Source organism: Nelumbo nucifera, chromosome 2 (genome assembly GCF_055504915.1).
Source record: "Nelumbo nucifera cultivar China Antique chromosome 2, China Antique-T2T, whole genome shotgun sequence".
Classification (NCBI taxonomy): Eukaryota; Viridiplantae; Streptophyta; class Magnoliopsida; order Proteales; family Nelumbonaceae; genus Nelumbo; species Nelumbo nucifera.
Window position 1 is genome coordinate 21105045 of NC_142650.1, and position 26230 is coordinate 21131274.

The window sequence follows — 26230 nt, forward strand, 5'->3', positions numbered from 1 at the left end:
CACGTGGGCCAACTTCCAAGGATCATGGGAGTGTTAGGATATGCATGCCGAATTTGTCGCCGAGCATGTCTCGCAAGTCGCTAGGTCGACGCCTGGGCCAGGTCGTCAAGTTGCGTCTATGCCAGGTGCCAGGTCGCGCATGTGCCAGGCTGCCAGGTCAGCGCCTGGGTCAGGTCGCGCTTGTGCCAGGCTGCTAGGTCATGCCAGGGCCGCCAAGTAGGACACCATCAACTTGACTAAGGTAAGTTGTTGCCAAAGTGGTTCCGGGTGTCACCTAGTTGATCCGAGATGCCATATGTCACAATATCATTGGAGGGCCAAATCCGGCCTCATCAACTCTAATATTACAGAATTGCAAAGAATATTTTATCTTATTTAACTAATAATTATAGAGAAGATCAAGTTGATCAACAATGTAAACTGCAAAGTATCGAGACAACAGATTGGCTGATAACTAGAAATAGAAACGCAAAGAAAGCAGGTGCAAAGTCTCTTTCCTAGAACCCTTTTCTATTTGCTTTCTTTTCCCTATATAAACCCGATAGCATGAAGATCCCAAATAGAATTAATGCAGGAATACAACACTAAAAATCCTTGCTGAAAATGGCTAAGTCATGGATTAAATGCCAAATAAGCTGAAAGATGATTGATGAGTGTTAAAGACCCACTAAAAATTCAAAGAGATAACTCTCAACCAAGAAAAGATAATTCTCATAATCATTTAACCAAGAGAAAAATTACAACTTAAATAGACTCTTGAATATTTATCCCTTATAATCCACTATCGTACTCAATGCAATCACTCTCTACCTAACTACCAAAATTGACCCATAAAACCCAACGGGAGCACAATACATGGATTTACAGGACTTTAACCACTCAATTAGATGACTCCCGATCCCACGACACACTATCCCCGTGAATTGAGAACATCTCTCTCTACATAATATTATGCTAGAGGATGAAATATTCTCTATGTGTGGCTGCGATAAACGTAGGCAGTAGATCCGGACTCAAATTAGATACTTGCGCCTAAAACTTTCAACTAACAACCTTTTTAATTATTCTCCCCCTAATTCCTTAGATAGGTGGGCCAACTAATGGGTATGTGACCACACTGGATCATTCCGTGTGGTGGTGTATAGACCATTAGAAGTCTCGAGTGTCAACCAATTGGGAAGAAACATGAATCGCAAAATTAGGTGCGTCAATTACTGTCAGTCGGTTAGTATATGCTTTAATGGTGTTATATACACAGAAATAGCCATTGGTATGTGGGTTCGAAGAAGTGGGGCGGTTCGGTGGGCCTCCTTCGAGAAAGAGAATAATGTATATATAGCTGCAGAGCCAATTCTGTTTTTGCTCAGAACAAACCATTAAGAGAAGAAAAGAAAAAACTTCTACTTGGTCTCCTTATTCATCCTCTTTCTCTTTGATCGGAGGCTTAAAGCTTGTTTACATGAGTGTAGACGTTTTGGATGGGCAACCATTCGCAGCTTTGTGTAGGACGAGCAAGCTTTTGAAGACAGTGTTCACGACCAATTCACTCAGCTCGACACCAATCAGGACGGCCGCTCTCTCGTATGCAGAAATGGTGAAGGAAGAATAGCCGCTGAATGAAAGTCCTCTCGCCGCCGGTGACTTCCGAGTTGACTGACGCCGGTATGGATTGAGATCGTGGGTGCTTGTGGGGTAGGGTTCGGTGGAAGAGAAACAAAAAATGAGAGGGAGGAGTGAGAGTTTGAACTAAGAGACGATTCAACATTTTTTGTCATTTTGTGTCCGATTCAACCGGCCACTTTAGTTAACGGCCAACCCATTAACGTTACCTTCACTGTCGCCCAACAGACGTGCTTGCCTCTCATTGGTGGGTTCACGCATCCAGTGCATCCATGGGTTCCCAGAATGTGGATTCACTAGAAGCGAAATTGCTTGTTATTCTTTTCACCAATTCAGATTCGGTTCCCTCTCTTTTAAGTTGACGCATTTTTTCAAACATTTGTTAGACTATACATTTGAATGATAGGTTCAAACATTTTTAAGTTGACGCAACCTGCTCTCAGATAGGTTCATGAACTCTTTACTTGTTTGAAGAAGTCTTTTTCTATTTTTTACTCACCACGAGTAAGTCATCTTTTTCTATTTTTCACGATAACAGGTGTTTCAAAGAAAATACAAATGTACTAGAGTGAAAATTGCAGAAACCACTAATATTGAATTCTCTAAGATATACAAGATAGTATTGAATAATTGTTTGCTTGTAGGGATCAAATCCTACTGCCACTGAGGTGGGGGGTAAGCGAAGTCGATGGCAAAGAGTCCAGGGAATCTACGTCCCTGCGCTCCACTCCGGTCCATGAGATGAAGATCGAGTGCACGGTCGCATCTTTAACAGGATTCAACACCTGCAACGGGCATGGCCAGGACTAACCGGATAGTGATTGTCGCTCCGTATCTAGTTGCAAAAGAGAGCTTCCAGATATACTATGACATAGCAGAGGTAGTGGCTATCTTGGTAGACTGGTTTATGGAACTTGAAGTCCCGAGCTACGCGAAGGTGCATGAGATCTTCACCCAGCTATCAAAACAGTTCGAATCCTCTGAATCAACGGAACTAGCAAATCCATTCATACTGGTTTTGGCTTTTTTACCTGTAACGACAGGTGCGGATGCGCTACTCCTTGCCCCAGTAGTCAAACTTACAGGTGTAGCTACAGTGCTAGTGCGGGTGAGCGGGAGACACAACGTATGAATACTACGGTTGCAACCGGCAACCCCTTACTCATGTTCCAAAGTTGACGTCTTAAGAAGTTCATACAGAAAACTAAAAGTGAGCTTGTAGGTATTAGATTCTCAATGACCCATGCGAGCACCTTCTTTTGGTTAGTCCTTGCTCCGAGGTCAGGTTAAGACCCTTCAGAAGAAGCCCAACTGTTGAAGTTTTATTTCAAAAATCACCTGCTCCTAAGAAGTTTTGAGTGTTTGGATGTACTACGAGAGCTTTATAACTCTCTGGTATACACATAAGACTGATGATGAAGCATTGCAAAAATTTTGAAGGAAAATAATTAGTAAAATAGTCTTTTTTGTTTTTCCATAAATGGCATTAATGTCAAAGAGGTTTTAGACAGTCGTGGGAAAACTTATTTAGGGTTACTCTAAGACTATTTAAACAGTAAGAGTAGAGTTAGTCAATTAACTAAACCATAAGTATAGTTTAAGAAATTTTCCCTAAATTATTTAAAATTAAGTAAGATTTAAAATTTAAATAAGCATTTTAATTTATTATATATCTTTTTGTGTTATCTTTAGTTTTGTAAATTGATGTCAGTTTTACACAGTTGATACATGTGTAAAATCTAAAATCAATCAATTTGCATCCAATTCTTAGGGTATGTTTTGGTTGTGGTTGGAATTGAAATTGAAATCCCCTGGAATCAGAATTTGAATTATGTAGGTATTTGGCATAAGAGTGTTTCACAAGTGGCCCAGATTTACAAGTGATTCGTTTCACCTTTTTTTTTTTTGAAAAACACAAAATAAAAATTGGGATGTAGGGTGAATGGGCATTTAAAGTGATTTGGCTTAATATTAAAATATATTTATAACGAGAACTGTGTGACATCATAGAAAAGTAGTCAGCTTTTTCAAATTTTAATGTGCCATTTCACCAGGGTGATTCAGGATCATCAACACAATTCAAGAAACGAAAATTTGACATTTTAAGAAACCCCTCCTTTACCAAAAACGTTTCTTTGAGAAACAAGTCAACCAATGCGATTTTTTTCCATTTCCGTTTAATTGCTGATGTGGCATGCATGACACATCAGCAGAAACAAAATGCTTGTGAAATGCTTTGATGCCAAACACCTAACTATTTTGCTGCATGTTTGATTCAAAGGATGACCAAAATTAGATACCATAAGATACGCATGATTCCCAAGAAGGTTGGCGTTGGGTAAAGAGAAATAGGGTTTTTTGGTATTAAGGGAGTGTTCATTTTTTGGATTTTGAAGGGGAAAAGTTGGTCAAATTGTGAATCCCATTGACCAGAAAACCCATGCTCTTTTTTCATATTTGTGTGGGGGGACCAAGGAAAATTTATTTTCTTGGGTATTCTCGTAGGGAAAATTTACTTTCCCACCTGGGGGAAAGTTGCCAATACTTGAATGGGACAAAAATGTCCCTTTTAATAATGTATTTTAATGGATAAAATGGTTATTGTTTTATTTACCTAGAAATAAAAGAACATTGGTAAATGCATTTACCCGGGTAAATGTTTACTTACTCGGGCATGTGCATTTACTTGGGTAAACAACTTATCGAAAAGCGAACAGGGCCTAAGAAAAATAAGGTTTGAGGGGTTTTTAAGTCACTTATCTTTTCTTTAAGCATGCTAGAATGAGATTCTTATTTCCAAAGGAGGTTAAAATGACAATTCCCTCAAATGGGGATTGTTGTTCCACCAAGGAATGGGAATCAGAATCCTATTTTGCCCAACCAAATGGCTAGAATCAGAATGGACCATTCTAGTTCTGATTTCAGACCCTTATTCCTGTGAACCAAATGAACCTTTAAATTTATTAACAAGCTGCTTCGTTAGGGGTGTAACTAATTTGGGCTGATTTTGAGGTCAGTCCATGCCCAATCCAACATTTGGACCCCCGAATTCAAGCCGAGCCTGATATGGTGCCAAATATGTCCAATCCAAGCCCAACTCAAATTAAAATTCGGCATGCTCGGATTGGGCGCAGGCCTGAGTTGGGCCTGGGTTGATCATTTGGGCTCATCTTGAGCCTATCTAACTGGGGCACGTTTAGGTTGAGTTAGGGTTGGGACAGCTTAGGGCTGGTCCCAGCCCAAAAATGAAAAACCCGAGATTTTAAGCCTGGGCTCAACTCAAGACTGAAAAATCAAATCATACATACTGTGTAAAATTTTGGGTTGGATTGATCCAAGCTCAGATTGGACCAACCAAGCCACACCCCAACAAAGTGGGATCATGAAATTCTTAACCTGATCGGTCCTGATTTAGTGGGTTTGTTTGGATGCATATCCTTGATTTACAAGTAGGGGTGTCAATTGGATCAGACTTGGTTCAATCCAATCCGGTCTAACATGAATCCATCACAGATGGACCAGGTTCAATCCAATCCAATAAATACTCTAGACCATTTTGAACCAGTCCAGTTCAATATTTGGATGGTCCAATCTGTTCAAATTGGTCTTAATTTAGATTAATTCCAATTAAAACCCAGTCCATTGACACCTCTATTCTTATCTTCTATCGATAGACTAGATATTGGTTCAAACCAACCCAATCCAATATAAATCCATTATAGATTGACCAGGTCCAATCCAATACAATAAATCCTTTGGAGCATTAAGCCTAAATTGGTTCAATCCAAAACCGGTCCATTGACACTCCTATCTACAACATAGTCTATCACGCATAGGCAATGTTGGAAATTTTTTCTGCTTGTTGGGTGACATTGAACCACACATAGAGGCGATGTTAGTGGGAATATAAGCTATCACACTACTCAAGAAAAAAAGATATTCATTCCCATTTTTAAAGAGGAGTTTTTGAACATTGTTTTCATGCTTCTGAACCAATGACTTCATCAGATTCATCAGCCATTATTTGATTTTTAAAGAGGAGTTTCAGATATGGAAGAACACTTGGAAGCACAGGTAAATCTGCTAAGTTCACACTCATCATGTCAAAAGCAATACATGTTTTATGCATGTGTTTCTCATCAAAAACTGGGATTTTCGGGTATCTCTGGCTGAAATGTGTAAGAATGATGCGGTATACATCTGCCGAGGCCCCCACTTCAATGGCTTCTTTTGTTGTGGTGCGATTCCTTGCAATAGCTTCTTCTGCCCATCCTCAAATGTTGCCTGCAATAATGACAAACATAAACCATTTAATCACCAATGCTTCCTTAACATTCTTTCCACATGATTCATAAAATAACTAGCAGATGGAATGAGTATTTACAAACTTAATTTTTCTTTTTCACATGGTGAAATGTATTAACATACATGGAAACACTGGAGAAAGGTACAAACACTCCAAAACCGAGGCACCGAACATGGTTGTCAATAGGGGTGGCCATAAGTCGAGCTTCTCACAAGCTATTCGAGCTCGGCTTGTGAAAAGCTCAGCTCGATTTAAACCGAGCTTCAAGTCAAGCTCGCAAGTCTAATCGAGCCTAGTATAATAAATAAATATTTTTTATTATACATAATACATGCATACGTACATATACATATAAATATATAAATATATACATAATAAATATTTTTTATAATTTTTAATTTTTTGTATGTAAAATAAAAAAATATTGTTATATGTATACTTTTTTATTTTTTTAGAAAAAAACTTAGCTTGCAGTCAAGCTCGAGTCAAGCTGATCTCAAACTTGTGATCTTTGAATCGAGTCGAGCTCAAATAGCCAAGTATTTGGCTCGGCTCGGCTTGAATCCACCCCTAGTTGTCAACATGGCAGGCAACAAGGCACCCAATACCCAAGGAGGGTTGCCTTACCCAAATGCCTAGTTTTTGTACAAGACACCATAAAACTTTCATATTTTTTGTCTCATGAGATTATAATATTGAAACAAATTTTACTACACTAAATTATTCGTTTGGTGGCATGAGCTTGTTTTTGGAGTTTAACTGTTGGTTTTCTTTTGCATAAAATATATAGTGGTTGTTGATATTATTTTTTGATGAATGGTTGTTGATATTATTATATGTGGATTTTGTACAATGGCTGAGGGACCCTCTCCCTTATCAGTAAATACAATTTCTTTTTTTTTAGGGTAAATTCCACTTTAGTACTCTGAGGTTTGAACTTTGGGGGTAGTGTCAAGTTAGTACCTGAACCTTCAAACGTGTCACTGCAGTACCCAAACTTTCAAAAAGTGTCAACTTAGTCCCTATCGTTAACAGTACTTTAGTTATATTATCACGTGATGACATGTGCAACTTAAAATTTTCCAAAATGTCAAAACTACCCTTGAAAACAATACACTATTCATTGTCTTCTACGTTAAGACTGAACCATAGTAACACTGAGCCATCACATGATATTCTCAAGACCATATTGAAGGATATTCTCCATTTCAGATAGCAACTAGAGACTACTACTATGGGGAAGAAAGAGAAAGGTACTTTGAATCGAAGAGGGTCTTTGTACAAGGCATTCAGTGGGTTAACTCGGCATTACAAGTCTGGCGCTTCCAGTGACGAGGATGACCAAGTGATACTGGTGAATGCAGTGCATGGGGAGGGGTCAGATGAGCGCTATGAGGGACGTGCAGCTGCATTGGTGCTCACCCTTACATTGTTTAATTATTACAGGTGAAAGTTACAAAAGGCTTTAGTAGTGGCTCCAATGGCGGAAGCAACAGAAAAAGGAACAAAGCTAGAAGCTAAATTTGTAGGATGGTTAGATACGGCTTATTTGTTCATAGCTCTTGTTCATCATCACAAATTCCCTTGGTTGGAAGAGAAAGCAATGCCTTTGATTTCGTGATGGCTTTGGATGGTTTGAAAGTCATGGTGAGATGGGTTTCCATTGCTATTATGTACAAGTCATCCCCAAGCATGGATTTGAACATAAACAGAGAGCCCATCTCGTCTTTATTGTCTGCTCCTCCTTCGACGTTGTTCCTAGTCCATGAAACATCATCTTTTTCTCTCCTGGTTCCTCCATCCCAACGACGCGATTAACCCTTGATAGCATTTCTCCTCTGCTTTTCTTCTTTGGCTGGGTTCACCAACAAATTTAAAAGCCTTCGAAAGAGACAGAGAAGGGAATCCTCGGAGAGAGATAGAGATAGATGTGGACCGAGATGCGAAGAGATAATTTGAAGGTGATTGAAAGGTTTTAGGAGAAAAAATGGTGGGAGAATGAGAAGGGCTTCTGTTGATTCGATATTGAACTGGTTGGTAGATTAGGAAGTGTAACAAGTTTGACTATTAATCCTTGTGCTGGCTTGAACATTTGGCATCCGATTGAAACAAATAAATTTGATAAAAATAGAGAATGACGGTAGTATTTGGCTACTACTACCTCAACTGATTACCGATGGTGAAATGGTGGAAAGAAATGGAAGATAAAGGGGGTCCGGTGTAAGGTGAATTGACAATGAAAGAATGGCTGGTCATTGTTATTCTATGGAGAACAGCTGGTGCTGCAAACAATGATGTGAAATGGGGTGTTTAGAATATCATCAACGAGCTCTGATGACTCTAAATCGTAGGACCAGATTTCCATTGGCTATAGGATGTCGGAATGTAGACCGATTAGGGATTGCAGAGCAAGACTGTCTCACTGCTGCTTTAGTAGCGTTTTCACGGCTGAGGATAAAGCTTGGTGGTGGAGAGACCTGAACAGGGATTCAAAAATGGAGGCTGTGAGATTACTTGGTTCAGTTATAATAAAGAGGGAGAGGGCAAAAAAATAGGGGGAAAAGATGATGTGAGTGAGACAGAGGGAAAGAGATGAAGAGGAGAGGGAGAAGAAAGAGAATAGGAAGAGACAGAGGGAGGAGTGGGTGGTACACCGTACATGTTAGATGAACAGGGGAATCACAGCCTAGAGTAGCAAAGAATCAAAAGCATGTTAGAAATCTCAAGACCATAGGTGAAGGGCATTATTGTCCTTTTATATGATACTTAACGTCGGTTAACGGTTTTGGAGCAACTTGACACTTTTTGAAAGCTTGGGTACTGCAGTGACATGTTTAAAAGTTCAGGGTACTAAAGTGGAATTTTCCCAAAGCCAAAAAAAGTTTTTTATTGTATACTAGTTTCTTTCAATTTGATCAACACACTAGTTACTAGACATTGTGTTGAATCCTTGAAGGTGTCAAAACCTGAACTGATAAGCAAGGAAGAACTTGAAAATCTTATTCAATCAACACACAAGAGCAAGTGAGGTATGCCTTCTTCCGCCCCTTTCATTTTTCGTTCTCTGCAAAAGAAACATGGGTACCGCCCCTTTCTTTCTCTAGGACAATCTTCTTCTCTTCAATATCCTGATTTTCTATATTTTGATACAAAGTTTGAAGATTATTGGTAATTATTAGTTGTGAGCACCGGAAGGTGGCCCACTTCATGGCAGATTGCTGGAGCCGCCACCCATCATTGGATAGAAAAAGGAGTGATGTAATGACTCCAATGCCGAGGAAAAGACTATCCAGGTAAGTTGGGAAGAGAGGGAAGGGGTTCGGCACCCCTCTCTCTTTTCAATGTGGATGCCACTCTCGCGATGATGAAGAGGGTAAATGGCTGATTAGTGGAGCTCGTATTTTAACATGAAAAAGGGCAAGGGACTAAAAAAACAAATTATGATAAAACATTATATACAAGAGTATGGGCTAGAAACATGTTGGGATTAACTACCAAAAAAAGGAGAAGAAAAAGGTACTAGTCAATTTTTACATGAGAGTGGAAATTGATCCCATTCGATACAACAGTTGAAAGCCATTAACAGTTCTTATATATATATATATATATATATATATATATATTTCTTATTCTTTTAAGGCACATGATTCATTCCCAAAGCTAACAACCTAGCCACTGACAGAATCTGAATATTCAAGAATGTTTTGTAATCTGAAAATTGTTCTAAGGTAGTGTATTGATAATCTGGAAAAAAAACAATTACTTATCATAACGGTTGAGAACCACAAACAGTCCAGGTAAGAAATGATATCAAGAATAAATAAGATAGTTGGCCATTGAATTAGATATTTATTTCACTACAAGATAATGGGAGGTCCAAAAGAAGTTTAGAAAATGTAAAAGGTATCCTCTGGTTCCCATTGAGTCATTTAATTCATTTCACCAGATCCAGAGAATTGTTTTGAAAACACACATCAATTATATACTTGTTGGGCCACTTAGGGATTTACACGAACACTTGGCCGGCAGCCAAGGAAAATGATTAGAAGCCATTCCAATATGCCATATTCAGCAACTAAAATCAATATTTTTGAGGGACTTCTAATTCAAAGGTCAACCCAATTGATTATTGGCACTCTTCTTGCAATGACAGCTCAAGCTTGTTTTATAAAACAACAAACACGTGAGTAGAACCCTGTACCATGAAACTCATCCAAATTTAATGTCTAATAACCAAAACATAATTGTAATAAGACAAAAACAATTGTAGGATAGAATAGGGGTAAGCATTATTCGATTAAAACCAAAAACCGAATTGAAATTTTTGGTTTCGGTTTTTGGTTATTTCGGTTTTGTAAAATTTCGGTTTCAGTTTTCAGGTTTAGAAATTTGGCTAACCGAAAAAGTAGTCGAATTAACCAAACTTTATTGTCTATAATATATTTTATTATATTATATATTACAACATATAATTTATTATATATATTATATATTAAAATATACACTATAGTAAATATTAAAATATATAATACAGTGTTGAAATTCGGTTTTAACCGAAATAACCGAAAACTGAACCGAAAATTTCGATTTCGGTTATTTTGGTTCGGTTTTCATTTAAAATTTTGATTTATTTGATTCGATTTTTAACCAAATAAACCGTTTGCTCACCCTAGGATAGAAAGTGAAGAACGAAGTCTAAGAATTAAGCTACCAATGTTATCTACAAGATGCCAAGAAAAATAGAGAGGGCTCGAATTCACCAATCTGCTCAGCCTGTCTCAAACTAGGAGTGTTCCCCACTCCCTCCTATGCTTAGACGCATGCTTGGCGAGACACGAAGCATAAAACCAAAGCCCAATGAGTGGGGGTGGTACTGGGGATCAGATGCCTACTTAGGAAGGCAAGAGTACAGACGTGAAAAGCCAATCTGTAGTGGGAACTGGGAAGTTCAATCAAAACTGGCCAACGCTTAGGAAAATGAAGAACACCGATTTTACTTGAGAGGGTTTACCTATTTCTTGATGCAAAAGGTAGTTGCCACCTCCGGTAGAACCTAGAATCGCTATTGCTATTTGAGGGAAATGAAAATTGGGTATCACCTGACTCGGGGGATTCCAACTTTGGTCTTGGCACCTCCAACGCCGAACAATAAACGAATAAACCCAGTAAGAAGAGAGATGTGCTGCTTCCAATTCAGATGAGAGAAGGTCTTCAATCAACTTGCTCAAACTCAATGTTTTGGGCTGTTTTGTAATTGTTTCATGAGTTCAGGTTTATAGGGTATCAGGGGGTTAAGATTTTTTAGCTAATTTAGCTTTTCCTTCTTATTAATAAAATTCACTGTTACTGATAAAAAAAAAAAAAACTTGCTCAAACGTCCGAGGGTCCTCAGAAAGTGTTGGCGGGAGGAGAAATGCACAGTGGTGGTGGGGTTTGATGGCGGTGGATGATGACGGTGCTTCCTCCCTTTGACATTCAAAATCCCCTTCCCCTTTTTCCAAGATGAAGAGAAAATTAAAAATAAAAAAAAAGTGAAAAAAAGAAAGAGGGTTAAATGAGGTGGAGAGTTTTGCTGACGTGGCAAGGGGAATCTTGAGAGGAGTTGAATATCTTGATGTCATGCCCCTTTGGGCTCCTTTTCACAGTTTCACCCCCTATTTATAGGCCTAGGGTAGGGGTAGTTTGGGAATTTTGAAAAGGTTTAAGGGTAGGAGGGTCCAAAAGTGGTAAAAGTAAGAGTATTCTAGTAAGAGGAAGGTTGAGGGGGTATTTTGAAAAAGGTCAAAGGTAGGAGGGTCCAAAAGTGGTAAAAGTAAGGGTATTCTAGTAAGAAGATTAAGGGGTATTTTTGGTATTTTAAAAAGGTTTAAGGTAGGAGGGTCCAAAAGTGGTAAAAGCAAGGGTATTCTAGTAAGAGTCAAATTGAGGGTAATTCAGGCATTTTGGATTTTTTGAGGGCAAAAGTGTCTAAATACAGTAAGAACATGGGTATTTTGGAGAGAGGGAGAATGAAGGGCATTTTGGGTATTTCAAGTTTCTTAGGGGGTGAAATAGTCCAAGTGTGATGAATATGGGGTCTTCTTTGGTAAGAGGAAAGGTGGGGGCATTTTTAGGTATTTTGTGGGTTTTCAGGGGCAAAATGGTCTAAACGAAGTGAGTTTGGGGTATTCTAGAATGAAGGGTGAAGGGGTATTTTGGACATTTTGAGGTTTTTAGGGATATTCTTGTAAAAGTTGTAAGAATGGAATATTCTCATCCCTGTTAGCAGATTTGGGTGGCCAAGATTACTTCCAGAGAGGTTATTGTGTTACTACTATACGTCAAGGAAGTTGTGCAAGCAAATGACAGCTTGCGAAATAGAATCTTGCTTGTTTTGAAGTTTAGGGATGGATTAGGTGAATTTTGGTAGAGTGGGGTCTATGGCCGGTTTATGGTTTAAGGGGATGGGATGTTCAATTTTAGGTGCTGACATTAGGCTATGTTTGGTTTGAAGGAAAAGGTAGGGAAAGGAAGGGAAAGGTATCAAAACCTATACAAGGTTTGTAAATGTTTCCTTACCTTTCCATCCCTTTCCCTACCTTTTCTTTCAAACCAAACATAGCCTTAATGAAAGATGATTGCTGGTTGCTATGGAACATAGGGAATTACCAGATGATACATATAAGAAAATAATGAAGGACTTTCTTTGGGAGCTTGGGGAAGAGAAGAAAGATCACTTAATTAGATGGGAGGTGGTATATAGGAAAGAGTGTGGTAGGTTGGGTTTGGGAAGACTGAAGGAAAAGAACTAGGCTCTATTAGAATGGCTTTGGAGATTTCCAAGTGAAACAGACAAGCTATGGCATAGAGTGGTAGCGAGAATTCATGGGCTTTCAGAGAACGGTTGAGATGCTGGAATATCTAATAGAGCTTTTAGTGCTTCTCCTTAGAAGGCTATCCACACTTTTTGCCTCATACCAGGTATGATACCAACTCTGGAAACAAAATCAGATTTTGGGAGGATCTATGAGTAGGAGAAGCTCCTTTAATGGAGTATTTCCCTTCTCTGTTTGCTATTTCATCTTCCAAAGGTAGACCCATTTCTGAGTTCTTGGTCCATTCCCCGTCTCAGTCTGGAACTGGTTGGAATTTGGGTTTCCGTAGGAATGTGAGGGATTCAGAATTGGATCTTGTGTCACAATTGCTTATATTGTTGGATGGTGTTTTTATCAATAATAGCAGAATGGATAGCCAATTATGGATGGGTAACTCCTCAGGAATTTTCACTTGTGCTTCGTTCTTTAAATTGCTGGTTCACTCTCCACTTCCTATGTCTTTCCCTATTAAGGAAGTGCGGTATCATCCAATCCCCCTAGGTGAGGTGCTTTTTGTTGAGAGGTTTACCATCATGCAATTAATACTCATGATTTTTTACAGAGGAGACCTGGATGGTGTCTATCTCCAAACTGGTGTGTCCTATGTGAATCAAATGGTGAATCTGCTCATCACTTATTCATTTCCTGTCCTTTTGCTTGTTGTATTTAGGATTGGTTTTTTTCCTTGTTTGGTTGCAGGTGGAACACTCCACTTAGCTTGGATAAATATCATAAATTGTTTGATCCCTCAACTTTCAGCTTGCCAAGAAAGAGGGGAAGATTACTTTGGAAGTGCACAAAAGCTGCAGTGATCTGGACATTGTGGGAAGAAAAGAATAAGAGAATTTTTGAGCAAGAGAAAAGAAGTAAACAGGCTCTGATTGAAAGTATAATGGTAAAGGTGACACATTGGGTGAAGACAACTAAATTGTTTCTAGACTTCACATTTGATGATATTTTAAGACAATGGGGTACAATTGCTGCATCATCCTCAGCTACGAAGAAACAAATGGTAATCTGGAAACCTCCAAGTGATGATTTTTTTCAAGTTGAATTTTGACAGGAGATGTTTTGGTAATCTGGGTGCTGCTGGAATGGGAGGGGTGATAAGAAATAGTGAAGGAAAATTGGTGTTCTTGTTTTCTGGGCCCATAGGGCAAGGGGACTCAATGGGCGCAGAACTAAAGTCTGCTGTTTTTGGAGTCCCAAAGGCATGGGAAATAGGGATCAGGAAGTTGTTGATTGAAGGAGATTCGAAGGTGATTATCAGCTGGCTAAAAGATAACAATAAAATTCCATGGTATTTCAGAAATGAGATTAAAAAGTTTAAAAGTTTCTAAAAAGACATGCAGGTGAATGTGCAGTGGGTACCTAGATCAGCAAACAGTATAGCTGATCATTTTGCTAAGGGGTCAATAGAGGGAATTGTTTTTGGGCTCAGCTGTAACTGTAAGAATATGGTTATGCTATTGTCCTAGAAGTTTGGGGTAGCTGAGGCTACTCATATTGTAAATTTTCTTCCTAAATAAAAGAAGTTTTCTGTTGTTGATCTATATATATATATATATATTAAGTTGAAATATGTATGTAAGAAGGCCTGAGGATGAGGGAAATGGAATCTAACAGCATTTTTTGCCTTTTTTTCATAGAAATTACAAGAATTCCACTCTCTCCTACCAACTCTCTCTCTCTCTCTTTCTTTCAAATTACAAGAATGCCATCTCTCTCTCCTTATAAATTACATGAATACCACTCTCTTTCCAACTGATGGAGACCTCAGCTCAGCATCTCAGCTGCTAGGGGGCCTGTAATCAAAGGTAGTCGAGTTCGAGCCGAGCCGAGCCTGAACTTCTGAGCTCAAGCTCAAGTCTCTAATTCGAATCAAGCTCAAGCTAGACGATACCTTGACCACTGAGGGAGACCTTGGCTCGGCACCTCAATCACTGAGGGAGATCTCGGCTTAGCACCTCGACAACTGAGGGAGACCTCAGCTCGGCACCTTGTCAACTATAGGAGACCTTAGCTCGACGCCTCACCTGCTAGGGAAACCTCAGCTCGACACTTCAGCAGCTGAGGGAGACCTCGGTTTGGCACCTCGGCAATTGAGGGAGACCTCAACTCGACACCTCACCTGCTTGAGAGACATGCAATCAAAGGTAGTCAAGCTCGAACTTCCAAGCTTTTGACTCGAGCCGAGAGCTCGAGCTCAAGTCTCTTATTTGAATCGAGCTTGAGCCTGATAGTTTATGAGCGAGCCCCTGCAATGCAGGGCCCACTCCACTAGTATATATATAAAAGAAAAGTCAAATCCATCACCTAGGCAGGCACCTAGACAACAACAAAGCACTTCGTTGTTTGCCTAGCTCTTTGATTTTCTATTTTAATCCAGTATAGTTTCAGTTGAGTAGCATTACTCGGAATTGTGGATATCCATTAGAAATTTTCCCAGTTGAAGAAAATTTGCAGTTATTTGTTACATTCTGTGTCTATCTTGATCAAGTCAAGTTTGAAAATTCTCAATCAATGCATTTTTTTCTTCCTACTAATCAAAAAAAAAAAAAAAAAAAAAAACAAGCGTTTTTTCTTCCTTCTCAATCAGTTTTCATTAAATTTGAAGTGCTGATCTTAGAACTTAATTGTCTTCAGATGAATCCACAGACTTTATGACATGGTACCATGTTATTTCTAGTGAGGCTGATAACTGTAACACTGGATAGGAAAAAGATCCTTTGTCAATAAGATGACTTACCTCATGTATAAGAACTGTTGCTCCCTGATATGCAGCTATCAGTTCAGGACAGGGCTTAGTGTCACCAGAGTAGAGAAGCTTCCAACCTGGAATAGTTTGTTTTTTATCAGTAAAGACCTGGAATAGTTTTTCCAACGGTGTTGACTCTATCTGCTGCCTTCAGGACAACACCAAATGCCTGTGGAAAATGCACAACAGGCACACTGACCAGAGACCCCAAACCTGCTTCATCAAGAACCTTCTTCAAGTTCTTTAGGAGCTCAAAGCTCATACCAGAGTCAACTGGACTGCTAGGTCTCTTCCAAAAGCTCTGCATGGGGCTGCCTCTTGCAAACAAGGTTGTCTCAATATTTTGCACTGCAACACCTTGTCCAGCTCTGCTATTTAAGTTTTCAACATCAGTTCCTGAAGCGAAGTTATTTTGATTAGATTCAAGAGCCTCCTTGAAGGCATCCAACGAAGCTTCTGTTGTGTGCCTGCAGTCAAGGAACTGCACATCTAGATCCTCAAGTTATTGGTATGCATCCACAAATCTTTTAAGCTGCCTTGGCCCAATAACAAGTAATGGTTCATGAGCAACTTCCTTAACAACTCTCGACGAAGAGCAAGTATTCTTGCTAGACTAGTATGATGATCAGCATGAATATGAGAAATCCAAATAAATTTCAATCTTCTCACAGCATTGCCAGCACCCTTTACACCATATCTGTACACGAGTTTCATAGGACATCTCTATCTATTAAAAAAGAAACAAAAGAAAATATAATAGTAGGTGTTGCTGCCTGGAATGGCATGTACGCCTACATCAGTAGGCAAATGAAACATTATAGAGAATAGGAATCACCACCTCTTTAGTTGACCCAGTGTCCCTTCACGGCTTCACCAGTCCAACAGTAAACTTCCTTTTGAGAAAAGATTAATATAGACTGAACTAACATTGCGGTATTTGGATGGCTGTGAAGAACCGGTTCCCAGAAGAATAATTTCCATGTCCTCTCGTGTGATATTCTCCAGATAACTAGGAACAGTTTGATCATTCTTAATTTCATCCATGCCAGTGGCATCAAGACATGGGATCTACTCCCTTGTTGTCATTTCACCTCTTTCTTCTGATATCTTATCAGGTTTAGATGCATTCTCGTTTATCCATGGTTCTTCAATCATAACTACATCATCCTGCACAGGTGACAGTCTTTTTGATTCTTGGGACTTGCGCCATATCTGGCTAATTTGTTCTGCAGCATCTGTGATCTCAGGAATCTCTGAGATAAGTTCATCAATGATCTCTGACGGTGTCAATGAGCTTGGAATTACAGATTTATCCAACCCAAGCTGTGCATAAGGGCGCAAAGTAAACTGTAGTAGCATACAAAGATAGGGGTATAAGTTAGAAGGAAAAAGTATGTAATATTAAATAAACAAACACATGTGATATGTTTATGAATTTTTAACACAAGTTACACAACAAAGAGTAAGGTTTTTGATCCAAAATGACCACAAATAACCTGAAAAATGGAGTTATCTCCCAAAAAGTGATCAGAAGAATTAACCAACGGTTACTGCCTGTTACTTCACCCTCTTAGTGAAAGCCAGTTAACAATGGCTAGTTACTCATTCTGTATTAACCCTCTTAACAAAGGCAGCAATACTGGCAAATTACTCTATTATGAAATGATTAGGCTGGTACTTCACCAATAGTAGCACAATTCTCATCATGGTGGCAATGCTTAAACAAAGTTCATAAGAAAATATACAAAGGAAATTTATGACTGTACGTGTCAAGAATCAAGACTCATAATTAGCTACAAGTGTTATATGTAACACAACACAAAAGAGTTAAAGTATATTGTAATAACGAATAAACTTTAAGATTCTTGAAACAAATTGAACCTCAAACTAGGGATAAAATCATAAAAATGCTGATGTTTATGTATTCTGAGCATAGAGGGGCCAAGAAGTGCTTAATCCAAAGGAGATTTGCAGATCAATTAGAAGATCGAGCTAATTAGTATGAATCTCCAGAATTTAACAGTTCACTAATTTCATACCTTTAGAAGATTTTCAGCAGAAATGCCTTCACAAAGCTTTGGAACAGAACCCTGGAAAGAAGAAATCAACTGCTCAATAGCCCTGAACATGTTAAAAGTAACGATCAACTCCTAACCATACAACGTAATCCGGGAACCAGTTTGGTATGGTAATCTTACTTAAATGAGAAACCACATAATTACCTCATTTAAAGCAAAAGTGTCTGGTTCAAAGTTGTTAAGGTGCTGAAGAGACCAAAAACCAGGAGCTGGAAAGAACTGAGGACACAGGTAATTAAGCCTTGCTGAAACTCTTGCACTAGATTTTAGAATTGGAACTTCCAAGTTCTTTCTGCAAATAGGAATAAGAAACCCCATAACAAGTTTGCAAAGGAAAAAATGATGATTACTTGCAACGAATTTGATTAGTAATACTGAAAAATGAATAAGTTCTCACATTTCATGTCCAGCGATGAAAATGTTGGGCCCCACCAAATCTGTTCATCCATTTCTGGTAATAAGGAGTCTTTGTAACAAAAGATGGACTCAGGTGAATTACACAATTTACAGATTTAACACCATCCATTTTGTCATCCAGAGAATCAGCATAGTAAGAACTTAGAGAATGTAAAGACAACAACTCTTGTAAATGAGATAATGTAGGGCAGCCGACAAGGGGTACAATTGGGCCAGGAACCGAAGGACCAAGCACATCACTTGGATGAACCTGCATAACCAGGCAAATGAAGCCATATGTTAGAAAAAAATATAATTTGAACATTGGCTGAACAACCATGTACTGGTATGTCCTTCATGTGTGTGCAAGTGCCAGGATATTAACAATAGTTTGATCTAACCCACCATAATATTTTGACGATCTGACATGACTGAGTTCCCGAGTTGTAGTTCACGATATTTTGGACCAGGTTTCAATCCAAGGGCCACAGCTTTTGCTGGGTCAAACTTCCCCTTATTTCAGGCAACTCACAAACATAAATTACAGAAACATCACCAGGCTTCAAAACTGGTAGAACTTTTCTATATGGACTTTTTGGATGTGGCAAAAAGGGTTTTGTAAACTGATCCTTTTTCTCCTGCAGACCTACAGAAGGATTCAATAAAGTGGAATCTTCACTCATGACTTGATGCCCTTCAAAGCAACTTGAACATAGGAGAACTGCAGATATCTTAACAACCTCATCATCAATGAGAACAATGGGGCCTGTAAACTTCCCCATATCAGAAACTGCAGCTCCTTTGGCACTTGGTGCTGGCCCGAAACTACGGGTGTGAACCATGGCAGCATTTGGAATAAATGAACGCATAGCATCAACTAAATATTTGAGATCAGAGGGGCCCCATATGTTAACCTTCAAAACAACAAAGCCATAGGTTATAGTTCTATGATTGCATATAAAGCATAGTACCCAATATTTGTTCCAAAGAATGGTTCAGAAAAAGCTAAATAATACACAAGTTAGAAGTTAGAATGATGATGGGTATTTTATGCATCTCAATTTAAGTTAACTTACAGACATTCATTCCTCTCCCATGCAAGCCAAAGTCAGTAGAAGACCTGTGATAGTACAAGATTACAGGTAAGGAACTATCCGGATAATCATGTTTTACTTCCAACTAAATGTGAAACAAAATATGAATATTTAATTAAATAAAATATGCATATTGAGGCTACAGTTTTTTCTGCTTTATTTGAGACTTAATCATGAGAAAGAACCCAGCCTAAGGTTCTTCTAAGTGCAATGTGGAACCTGAGGAGCATATTGGTCTGCTTTTAATCTGTAAATTGGACCCATTATATCAATCATAGCAAAAGTGAGGCCTTTAAATCCAGCGTGTGGTGGAATTAATAGAAGCTTGCATTGTAGGTCTATCCATATAGCAACTTCCTTCCAGATACTTGAGAAGCCCTTTGGGAGAGCCCAATGTCATATGGAACCCAATAGTAGAGAGATTACACTAGTAGATAACTGGCTTGAAGAAGGGTTACTTATTGAAGGGAGACAAACATACTCTATTTAAAACAGAAATTTGTTATTTTCCTGTCTAAGATTTATAACTCTTTTCCATCCATTACCTCTCAAAAAAAATCTGAATATCCAGAGAGGGAAAGAAAAGGAAACATGTAGATGGAGAAATCCCAATATTTTTTGGACAGTCATAGCAAGCAAATATGGGCATGACGCATGGGTGAGAATTCCTACCAACAACAAAATTTTGCGGTTCTATGATTCATTGTTCCATCTTCAGTTCTCCTTGGATTTTAATATGCATATTTCTTTTGTGGTGGACCAGGGAACAAGCTATGACTTTTAGAAGATAAAAGGTGCCTTTGCCAACACTTCAGCTAGCGTTTATTCTTTCCTATTTTTGTACCACATGACCATAGATAGAAGTGAGTCAGTCCAGGAAATACTTTGAATTGTAGCCATGAAGTATAATGGACCCTCTTTTCAGGCTTCATATGAATGATTAAGAAACTGACTCCTCATGGACTTCTTGGTTTGACTGCAACAAGTTCTAATATGCACGGAGATAATAGAAAGGTGTGGAGCATCGATCCAGAAGGAACTTCTCCTATTAAATCATGCTATCTAACTCTTATTGGTGGGAGAAGCTGTCTTTCAGTCTTCCCATGGAGTTGATATCAACGCTGAGATACCTGCTGAAATATCTTTCATGCTATCTAACTCTTATTGGTGGAAAAACATATTCTTCCCATTGAAATGGATGATATGGTCCATATGGAAACCAACAATACAACTAAGATATCCTTTTTTCTTTTTTGGATGGTGTTTGTGGATAGGGAAAATCTATGATGCGGAAAAAACATGGTATGGGAAGAGTTTTGACCAATCAAAACCCACCCATGAATTTTGATAAATAAAACCTTGATTGCTACCACGTTTATGATTCTAGTTGACTGGTCAGAAAATTTTCAGATACCATATCTTTCCCATATCATAGTCAAACCCTTGTGGATAAATCTCTAACAACAGGTCATCTCACATCCGGGAAGAGAGATTCATAGAATATGTGCTCATTATTCCACTCCTATCTTACCTTCTCCTTGCTTGCAACTATTCTATACATATATGTGAACCTTGTATAAAACCTTTTTTGGGGGACAAGTAGTCATCATGAGAAACAAGCCTTCATTTGTTCAAGAATGTACAGCAAAGAGCTTTAGTAGGAAAGGCTGTATCCTCTAAAACTTCGCTCCCATTGGATCTGTTGGATATTTGGAAGGAAAGGAGCACTTGTGTTTGTAAAGGCAAGATCCATTGATGATAAGGTTACAGAGAAAGTTGAGCACATATGCAATTTTGGTTCTCCATTTTGAAGGACTTCAGATTCCAGAGGCCTGAGTCTCAAAAAATTGTAACAATCCGCACAGTATCATATTTTCTTAAAATGATGTTAAGCTTTACATAAAAATTGATATGGCACTGAATAGAATGGAATGACAGAACAAAATTCATGCAGTCAACCCCATACAATTGGGACAAGGCTTAGATAATGGTGATGATGATGAGACAGCTGTACATGCTTGTACATTAAGGACATAAGAAAATCTGAAGATTCTTAGTTATGCCCTTCTTCTGAGTACAATAAAGAATTCTGATCAGATAATGAAGTAAAATACATCATAGAAAGCTCATTTGTACTGACCTGGAAGTCCACCTGCAGTTTCTGAGCATACGCTGGAAAGGAACATGTGATCAATCTGAAGACATTAAGAGAACACTATCAGGACGCATTTCCACAATTTATTAAGAAAAGCTTCTATCAATACAAGAAGGAACAGTGAGCAAACAAAAGATATACCATACCTTTGAGGCTTTGATAACTTAATCTTATGCTCAGTACAGAACCGCTGCAACCCCTGGAACAAGAAGAAACCATTCAGAAATAGAACATCATTACAAGGTTCTTGCAGAGTTATAGTCAATACCAGCTTTTGAAATGCTTAGAGGTTAAAACTTTCTTGAATAATTTTGATTTTTGAATAAGCCGTTTGGTGAAACGAACGTATTAAATAAAAGAGAAGAAATGATAACCTACATTTCTTCTAGTACAAGAGAAAAGAGCTACACAAAATGGAGCACAGCCTCTCAATTCCTTGCAGATAATTTGTAACTAACAATTTACTACTATGGGGAAGAAGAAGTGGAGCTGGTGAGAAATGAGATTTCTTAGATAAAGGAGGAAGACAAGAACAATTTTTTTTATGATTTTCCACCTCAACAGAATTTAGGAATTTGTCATCATGATATAAAAGACTAAAAGTAGAGCCGATTCCTAGTTTTTCCTCGTTGAAAAAGAAAAAAAAAAAAGGAAAAGAAAATCTTAGTGTTTCTTCAACATACCTCTACTGCATTAAATATAAATCTCGGCTTGTCAAAAAATAGTAGAACTGATGGCTATGTATCCTGAGTATCCATCCCAGTACCTAAAATCTGTGAAAATAAAAACCAGAGATGGCTAGATAAGAATTAAAAGCAAGGAAAAGGATAAGGAAAAGAGCAAACCATTAGCACAGCCAAGGATACAGGTCCTTCGTTTCTACAAATAAAACGGAAATATTGAACAATTTCCAGAGACCAATTATTATGACATAAGGTTTGAAAATTTTGGAAATAAACGCAAGCCCAGATGCCATGAACCAAGACCAGAGAAATACCAAACTCAAAATATGAGAACTTTTCATAAAACAAGTATTCTCTCTGTTCTTAGCCTCTCGGAGGGTACTATTGCCTCTAGTCCTGGGCGGAGGAACCTTTCGTTCTCTTCTGATAGAAGAAGAGGAGACAGTGACGAGATAGAGAGGTTTTTGAAGGGTTTTGGGCTTGCGCAGAAAAGAAGAAGAGAATGAAAGCTTGAAGGGAAAGGAAAGAGGAGATGAGTAACCGCTCGGAAAGAAAAGTCTGAATGTTCCAATTTGAGACATTAATCCATCATTTTCCAATTGGGTGGGGCGTTTTCAGCGAGTTGGGCGTGAACCCGCCAACTAGAAAACACCATGTCATCAACTTAAAAAGTAAGGAAATTTGTGTAAAACTCACCATCAATTTTCATCATTTCTCTCAAAGTCTTAAATTCAATACATCATTTCATCATTTCTCTTAAAGTCTTAAATTCAATACATCATTTCATCGTTTCTCTAAAACTCACCGCGTGCCACTAACTTGACGTTAAACAGATTATCGGATATATTATCATTTTAACTTTCATAGAAAAAAAAGTTTAAAAAAAAAATTAATATAAAATATATAAAAAAAATTATAAAAAATTATAAATAAAATAAAAAAATATTTTCAAATTATAAAAACTATAGAAATTGAAAAATAAAATCAAAAAATAAAAATTGTAAAAAAAACATAAAAAAATTATAAAAAACCACAAAAATTGTAAATAAATAACAAAAATAGAAGAAACTTTATAGATTGTAGAAAATAGGAAAATATAAAATAACAGAAATTATAAAAACACTGAAAATTATAACAAAACACTAAAAATGCAAAAAAAAAAACAAGAAAATTGAAAATTGAAAAAGACTATTTTTCTTCTAATTCATTATTCAAGGGTAATTTGATAATGAAAATAAGGTGAGTTTAAGAAAATAAAAATTTACACATGATGAATTTTAGACATTTTAAAAAATTGTGATGAATTTAAGAGAAATATTAAAAAAATCATGATAAATTTTGGACAATTTCTCAAAAAATAATTAACATTAACAGCAATTACATGTTAAGTGGAGCAATCCAATTGAACCAGCGCCTCCTGTAACCACAGTCCGACTTATTTTAATTTGCCGAACAATTTCCACCTGATTGGGAGCAACGATGGCGAGGGGATCGAATTCGATTGTTCACAGTTGGATCAGTTCTTTCAAGCTGCTGGGTACCTCGAATCCAACGAATCACAGTCCACGCTGACGATATTGGCACGGCTCAATCAGCGACTGCAATTCCCAATAGGAAAGGCGCTTCAGAGAGCTGCGTTTCACTTCAACAAGGAAGCTCTCCGTTCACTTCTTTTTTTTATCAGATTCATACAAAAACTCGTATCTTTCGAGTATAACTTAAACCCTTTAAAGAGAGAAACTAAAAAAGAAACAATTAAGTTAATCCAAAACATTGCTTTCTTTCTATCCCTTATTTAGCTAAAATATCAAACTATTTTAACTCTCCGTTCGTTTTTCACCGGCTCCAACCTGATCAACTGTTCACTGCAATCAATATCCCCTTAGATCTTTGGAAGTTTATAAAAGAAGCAAAAAAAAAACGATCACATTATAAGAAAATTAAAAACCCATAAGAAATCCAATAACAAAAAGAAAATAAAAAAGAAGATGAAATTTAGGTAAAAAAAAAAAAAGAAAAAGGCGATGGGAGTGACTGGAGTCAAAGTAGTGAATCGATATAAGAGAAGGGAAATCTGAACCTCGTCTTTACCCACAATGAACCGGTGTCTTCGGTGGAATGTTGGAGCCAAAAATGAAAGACGAGAGAGAGGGAGACGACGGACAACGATGAACCCAAAAAGTGAACCGAATCGAGAAAATCGAATAGGAAAATGTGGTTAATCAACCAATCGGTTCAGTTTCGGTTTGGTATTTTTAAAAAATTGAAGCATTGGTTCAGTTCTTGGTTAATTTATAAAAAAACCGGAGATTAGTCGAACCGACCAGTATATATATTCGTATGTATATTATATATATATTTTTAATACATATCACATATTTTCTATATATATATATATAAATATATATTCATTATATATACATATATATAAATATATACATATATTGTATTTATAATAATTTATTTATAAATATATTATATATTTTTATAATATTTATAATATATTATATATCATTTATATTTATAATATAATATTATATATCTATAAAATATATATTATAAATATAAAAAACTGAAAAACCAAAGAATTGAACCAGTCAAAAATTGAAACTGACAGACTGGTTAACTAGTGGTACTGGTTTGGTTTGCAAAAATTGCCCATGCTTCGGTTAACCGAACCGTGGACACCCCTACTAATGGTTGTAGAGATGCCGCAATGTGGTTGTTTCATTAGAATTTCATTGGCAAGCTTGAGTTCTACACTTTGGTAATGGAACCGATTGACGTTGATTGATAACTTCTTATTGATTTCTTACCGTCGCCGGTGGAAGTCACGTTCATGGACGTCGGTGTGCAATGAGATCACCGGTCGGAAGCTTCTGGATTAGGGCTCGACAGAGGAGAGAAGAACATGGGAGGGAGTTCGAAAATCCCAAAATGATTCAAAAAATTGGTTTTGTCCTTTTGTGTCCGGTTCAACCAAATTGCTTCACCTAACGATAGAATTCCATTAACGTTAATCATATTTTAAGTTGATGACGTGGTCATTTTTGATTGGCAGGTTAATGGTTGTGAACTCGTTTTCAGCCCTAAAAGCGTTAGAACATGGAGAGAGAGTGTGTGTGTGTTCCACACAGTATAGAGTACTTGACCAACACTAAGAGGGTGTTTGGAACCGTGGGCATTTATTCAATAAACGCTGCCAGCCTGCCACATAGGCGCCATTTCAGCAATTCCCCTCTCATGCCCTTCTGTCCACATCGAGAATAGAAAAATGTGACTTTAGTTTTTGTGCACGCCTACCGCTTGGGGAAATTATTTTTTAAAGCTTCCCCCAACGATTAGGCGTTTTTTCACTGTAATGCTAATGTGGTGCCTAGTGGCACCAAGTTGTCATAAACTATTGTAATCATTACCTTTATCGGTTTTGCAAGCAAATAAAGTACAAACATTGAATGGAAAAAACACCCACGGTTCCAAACACATACTAATTTGTGGGCATGTATGGATGGATCGTTTATTTGTACTTTTTTGCTTTAAACGTTTATTTATACTTTTTTCACTTTAAATGTTTTTTGTTTTTGTTGTTTGGTTGGTTTCATTTTAAATGTTTTTTACTCTCAACCTCATATTATCCATTAAAGTGTGCCACATCAACATTTGGTTTCAAAAAATGATGGGGCATTGGGGGAAACAAGAATTTAGTGTTTCCCCAAAAGCCCCATGCACAAAATTCAAAGTGTTTCAGTTTTTTACCATTCTATTTGATAAACGGTGAAAGTGTGAAACCAAACAATTGTTTCATTTTGTTTTATATGCAATAAACGCCAATGCTTATGTGACACTAATGTGGTGGCATTTTTTCAATAAACGACCATGAAACCAAACACAACATAAGTATATGTTTGGCATGGCTTCAATTTATTAAATAAACATTTGTATTTGATTTGTCATTAAAACCGAGAAAGTGATTGATAAATGTTTTTCTAAGATTTATTAATAATTAGACACCAGTAGGCACTACATCAGCAAAACAGTGAATAAACACTTAGAGGGTATTTGGAACCGTGGGTGTTTATTAAATAAATGATATCACATAGGCGCCATTTCAGCATTTCCCCACATAGGGACTTGCAAAAGTAGGCTTTGATTTATGTATGCGCCTACCATTGGGGGAAGCTTCATTTTAGCGCTTCCCCCCAATGATTAGGTGTTTATTCACTGTTTTGTTGATGAGGCACCTAATGGCACCTAAGTGTCAATAAATGGGTTCATTATTGTTTTTT

General features: G+C 37.6%; 1 pseudogene across 1 annotated transcript; it reads right to left on the bottom strand.

The window, feature by feature from the left end:
- Nucleotides 1-14386: 14386 nt before the first annotated feature.
- On the bottom strand, nt 14387-22485 carry LOC104595129 (tRNAse Z TRZ4, mitochondrial-like; annotated as a pseudogene). Its single transcript, XR_016082897.1, has 11 exons — nt 21945-22485; nt 21408-21460; nt 21247-21301; nt 19089-19132; nt 18418-18926; nt 18014-18283; nt 17761-17908; nt 17578-17628; nt 16374-16885; nt 15530-16235; nt 14387-14911 (listed from the first exon to the last, which is right to left on the bottom strand). The product of XR_016082897.1 is annotated as a tRNAse Z TRZ4, mitochondrial-like (transcript).
- Nucleotides 22486-26230: the final 3745 nt, after the last annotated feature.